Source organism: Notamacropus eugenii, chromosome 4, assembly GCF_028372415.1.
Source record: "Notamacropus eugenii isolate mMacEug1 chromosome 4, mMacEug1.pri_v2, whole genome shotgun sequence".
NCBI classification, from domain to species: domain Eukaryota; kingdom Metazoa; phylum Chordata; class Mammalia; order Diprotodontia; family Macropodidae; genus Notamacropus; species Notamacropus eugenii.
This window is the reverse complement of record NC_092875.1, coordinates 313,756,805-313,762,393: the sequence shown is the minus strand read 5'-3', so window position 1 is coordinate 313,762,393 and position 5,589 is coordinate 313,756,805. Positions and strand designations below refer to the sequence as shown.

At 41.7% G+C, this 5,589-nt stretch overlaps 1 pseudogene; it reads right to left on the bottom strand.

The window, feature by feature from the left end:
* Positions 1 to 2,730: 2,730 nt before the first annotated feature.
* On the bottom strand, positions 2,731 to 4,069 carry LOC140501412 (galactokinase pseudogene; annotated as a pseudogene).
* Positions 4,070 to 5,589: the final 1,520 nt, after the last annotated feature.

The following is a 5,589-nucleotide window of genomic DNA, read 5'->3' as shown; positions in this document are numbered from 1 at the left end:
CAATAGCAAAATCGTGTGATAATTATAATAGACTTAGCTCTACTCCAAAATATACTGATCCAAGACAATTCCAAAAGATTGAAAATACTAACCACATCCAGAGAAAGAACTATGGAGTCTAAACACAGATCAAAGCATACTGTTTTTACATTTTTACTTTTTTTGTTTTTGATTTATTATGTTTTTTTCACTTATGTTCTAATTCTTCTTTTACAACATGACTAATGTGGAAATACGTTTAACATGATGTACACTAGTAATCTATATCAGATTGATTGTTGTCTTGGGAAGTGGGGGAAAGAAGGAAAGAGGGAGAAATTTTGGAACTCAAAATTTTACAAAAATGAATATTGAAAAGTATTTTTACATAGAATTGAAAAAAAGAGGGAATAGAGCCAAGATGGTGGAGTAGAAGAAGAGACCTGCTACAGTTTCCCCCCCCCCAACCCCTCAATAAAGGTATAAAAATGACTCTAAACATATCCTAGAGCAGCAGAAGTCACAAAATGACAGCTGAAGCTGATTTCCAGCTTAAGACAATCTGGAAGGTCATTCAGGAAAGGTCTATCACATCAGACAGTGAGGGGAGCGCAGTTCAGCCAAGCCACTCAGATTGAGCAGGAGCAGGTCTTAGGGAACTAAATCACTGGCAGTTTCTATGGATTACTAACTTCTCAACCCACAGAGGCTAAAGTCAGCATCAAAGGTCAATGGGAAGAGTCTGTCTTCTGACTGAGAGGGGTACTTGGTCTAGTCTTACCTCTTGCTTAACCCCAGCCCCAGCCCTTGCTGAGCCCAGCCCCATCCCCAGCCATCTGATAGCCCCAGGCAGCTGCAAACCACTGCTGAAGCACAGGCTGCTTCTAGAACCCTCCACTTAACAAACCTGAAAAGTCAAGTTATTGACTGGGAAAATGAGCAGATGGGGAAAAGAAAGCAAAGTATACATTCTTACTTTCTCAGTACAGAGATATTGTCTTACATCATTGTCAAAACATACAGCCAGAAGACAATAAACCCAAAGCTCCTGCTTTCAAAGCCTCTAAGAAAAATATGAATTGGTTTTAGGCCATAAGAGAACTCAAAAAGAATTTTGAAAGTCAAGTCAAAGAAGCAGAGGAAAAATTGGGAGGAGCAATGAGAGTGATGCAAGAAAATCATGAAAAATGAGTCAATAGCTTGATAAAGGAAACCCCCAAAAAATACTGAAGAAAATAACACCTTTAAATTAAACTAACCCAAATGGTAGAAAGAGGTTCAATGAGGAGAGAATGCCTTAAAAAGCAGAAAGAGCCAAATGGACAAAGGTCCAAAACCTCACTGAAAAAAAAATTCTTTAAAAATTAGAATGGAGCAAATGGTAGCTAATGACTTTATGTTCAATCAAATAATTATAAAACAAAACCAAAAGAATGAAAAAATAAAAGACAATATGAAGTATGTCATTGGAAAAAACAACGTACCTGGAAAATGGATCAAGGGTCAATAATTTTAAAATTATTGAACTACCTGAATGCCATGAAAAATAAAGACCCTAGACATCATCTTTCAAGAAATTCTGTAGAAAAAAAAACTTGCTAGTAAGAAAAAATGATGAGTTCAGAGAAATAGAATTTAAAAATGAAGAGAAAGGAAGGAAGGAAGGAAGGAAGGAAGGAAGGAAGGAAGGAAGGAAGGAAGGAAGGAAGGAAGGAAGGAAGGAAGAAAGAAAGAAAGAAAGAAAGAAAGAAAGAAAGAAAGAAAGAAAGAAAGAAAGAAAGAAAGAAAGAAAGAAAGAAAGAAAGAAAGAAAGAAAGAATGAATGGATAGTGGATTGGAGTGGGGAGGGATTGAGGGAGGCTGACCCTTCAGCAGGTGATTGTATTAATCCAGGTGTGAGGTGATTAGAGCTTGGACTTAAATATCACTTGACACCTGGTAAGTGAAATTGACAGGTCTTTGCAACAGTTTAGATGTGGAGTGTGATAGATAGAGAGGAATCCAGGACGACTTCTAGGTTGTGAGCCTGAGAGATTGAGAGAATGGTGTTGTCCTCTATACTAATAGGGAAGGTGAAAGGAGAGGGGGATTTACAGGAAAATAATGAGTTTTGCTTTGAATATATTGAGTTAAAGATACTTAATGAATATCCAATTTGAGATGTGTAATATGCAGTTGGAGAGGCAAAATTGGAGTTCAGTGGAGAAATAAGGGCAGGAGAGGTAGATTTAAGAATCACCAGCATAGAGGTGGTACTTAAAGCCATGGGAACTGATGAGATCACTAAATGAATTAATATAGAGGGAGAAGAGAAGAGGACACAGAACAGAGCTTATAGGGACACTTATCATTAAAGGGTGTGATCTGGAGGAGAATTCAGCAAAAGAGACACAAATGGAACAGTGAGATGGATAGGAAGAAAAAAAAAGAGAGTGTCCTGAAAACCTAGAGAGAAACAAATATCAAGGAAAGAGTGATCCATGGTATCAAGGGCTGCAGAGAGGACAAAGAGAATGATTCAGTAAAGGTCATTGAATTTGGCAATTTAGAGATCATAAGTAACTTTGGAGAGAAGAGTTTCAGTGGGATGGCAAGGCTGGAAGCTAGAAAAGACTAAGGGGAGAGAAAATAGATATGTCTATTATTGTAGATGACCTTTCCAAGGACTTTAGCTTCTAAGGGCAGAAAAGATATAGTATGATAGTCGGAATTGCAGGATCATGTGAATTTTTTTTTTTTTTTACTCAAAACTGTAGAAATTTTTATTTAATCACTCATAAACAGATAGCTTCCCCCATCATGGTCCATTGCCCACCCAGGGGAAGGTCCTCCCAAGTATGAGGTATCCAGCTTGTACTTCTCTCCACAATGACTCTTCACAAAGGCTGCACCTTGGCCCCATCAGCTGCTTTCGAGAGGTAGAAGGTGGCGGTCCCTTTGTATTGATCCTGGATATGCTTCATGACTCTGGTTGCTGCATCTGCCTCCAGGAGGGTGACCGTACAGCCACCAAAGCCCCCTCCAGTCATGCGACTGCCGTATACACCAGACACAGAGAGGGCCAGTGTCACCAGCTGATCCAACTCAGGGCAGCTCACCTCATAGTCATCCCTGAGGGATTTGTGGCTTTCCACCATGAGTCGGCCAAAAGTTTTAGAGTTACTTGTGCTCAGAGCAGCTGCAGCCTCAGATGTGCGCTGAATCTCCCCCACAACATGCCGTGCCCGCTGGAATTCCTCCTTGGTCAGCAGCTCCTTCCGGGCCTCTAGATCTTTCATGTCTACTTCTCGCAAACTCTTCTTGCCCAGTGCCTTGGCAGCTGATTCACACTGACGCCGCCGTATAGGGTACTCACTAGAACCAAGTGAGTGACGGACATTGGAGTTGGTAATGAGCACAGCTACACCTGGGTCTGACAAGGGCACCGGGCATGTCTCTAGGGACCTGCAATCAATGAGCAGTGCGTGGCCCTTCTGCCCGAACAGTGAGATGAGCTGGTCCATGATGCCACAGGGCACCCCTGCAAAGCTGTGCTCTGCCTGCTGACACACCTGAGCACGCATGACTGCTGCCACAGAGTCTGGACAAAGCTGCTGCAAGAATGTATAAGTTGCCACTTCCAGGGATGCAGAACTGGACAGGCCACCACCCAGTGGCACTGAACTGGTCACCACTTCACTGAAGCCAGGGAGGGGAGAAGCTGCTGGATAATGCTGTATCACCCCCTTCACATAGTTGGCCCAACGAGGCATCCCAGGTTCCAGAGGCTGATCTGCAGTAGGTAGTGGGAACTCTACCCGCCTTGGCTCATCAGCATACTCCGAGGTTGTTACAAGACAGATGAGGCCATCCAACCGTGGAACTCCTACCAGCACTGTCACCAGCTCCAAAGCCATGGGCAGCACCAGGCCATCGTTGTAGTCCGTGTGCTCTCCGATCAGGTTGACTCGGCCGGGGGCAGACACTGCCAGGGTGGGTTCGGACCCAAACTCCTTGCGGAAGGCCCTCTGGGCTTCTTCCAAGAGCGCCCCGACCTCAGGCTCAAGGGGCGCAGACATGGTGCTCTGCCTACCGCGCTGAGACGCAGACTGAGGGGGCCGCGAAGGCCACCCCAATCACGCTGGCATGCTCGGGGGAGGAGTGAATTTTTTTTTCAGGACAGGGTAGGCATTGTCATGTTTGTAGGTAGTAGAAAAGCAGGAAATGATCCAGGAGATAAAGAAAGACAGAGACACAGAGACTGAGAGAAAAGAGGTTTGAGGAGGGTTGAAAAGGTTTGGAAGCGCTACAATGGAGAGTGGGATATTCAGTTAAAAAGGGAAGTATAATAAGATTGCCTAGCAGTAGTAAGAGCCAAGTTGATATTTGGTCCCACAAATTTGTAGTGGACCCATTTAGAACAAATGCATGATTTTCTCCACTTTAATTAGCAGCATGTAAATTTAGCAGTGTATATATGGGCATGAAGGTGACAGATTGTGAGAGTGATCCAAGCCTTACCCAGATATAAATAATGATATGATAAAAATTAAAAGTAGACATTCAAGAGAGGACAACAATGTAGACTTGAACTGGTTGACCAAGGAGTCAAGTAGGAAGGACAGAGAGCAGCTACTGGAAGGGAGATGGCCTGGGAGAGAATGAAGGGGATCAAGAGATTAGAGGTCATGGATAGGTGGAAGAGTATAATTGCGCAAGAGAAGACAGAGAAAAATGCCATCACGTTATGGTCAGTTAAGGAGATTTCAGCATTCTTAAACATAGAGAGGTATATACTTGGGTGATGTCAAACTGGAGGGTATATCCATCTTTTTGTTGTCCTGTGGTCATGTGGAAGAGTAACTTATGGGAAAAAAAGTAAATGGTGGACCCAAAGATTCTTCTTTGAGGAAGAACCAGTGTCTATGCTGAAGTTTCCTAATATTAGGGCAGGAGTTGGGATGGAGAAAAAGAATTTCATGCTAAATATCAAACTCATTGAAGAAGGACGAGGAGCCACCTGGAGATCTGTAGAGAACAACTACCAGAATTTTGATTGAGGGGTAGATATGAATAGCATGAATCTCAAAGGAAAAATGTTTGAGAAGATACCTTCCCTCTCTTCTTTTGTGCAAGTAGTCATCTATGGATCTGGAACATTGAATACAGTGTCAGATTTTTTTTTTTTTAATGTGTAATCTTGTATAGTCTTAGATGATTTTTTCCCTCTATTTTACATTACATACACAAAAACGTCTAATGAACAGGTCTCTTAGAAAGGGAAGAAAAGGAATACAGGGGAAAATCAAGGTGATATTAAAGTCAACAAAATCTATTCAAAGAAAATTTTGTTTATTTTTCATTTAACAGAAGAAGCATACTGTACATACTACAGATTCAATGCTTCATTGTGAATGCTCTTTTCCTCTTCTGCTTTGTAAGCAGAAATACTCACCTTAATTAATGTTAAATTCAGAATTCTGAAAGGACATTCAGAAATAAATAAAAGGACTAAAAAATCAGTTCAAAATATATAAAAAATAAAGTCTGTGGAAAAGATGTCCTTGAAATTCTGTCTTGAAGGCTGAATAAAAACTAAACAGGTGAAACTTGGGGGAAAAGGAATTCTAT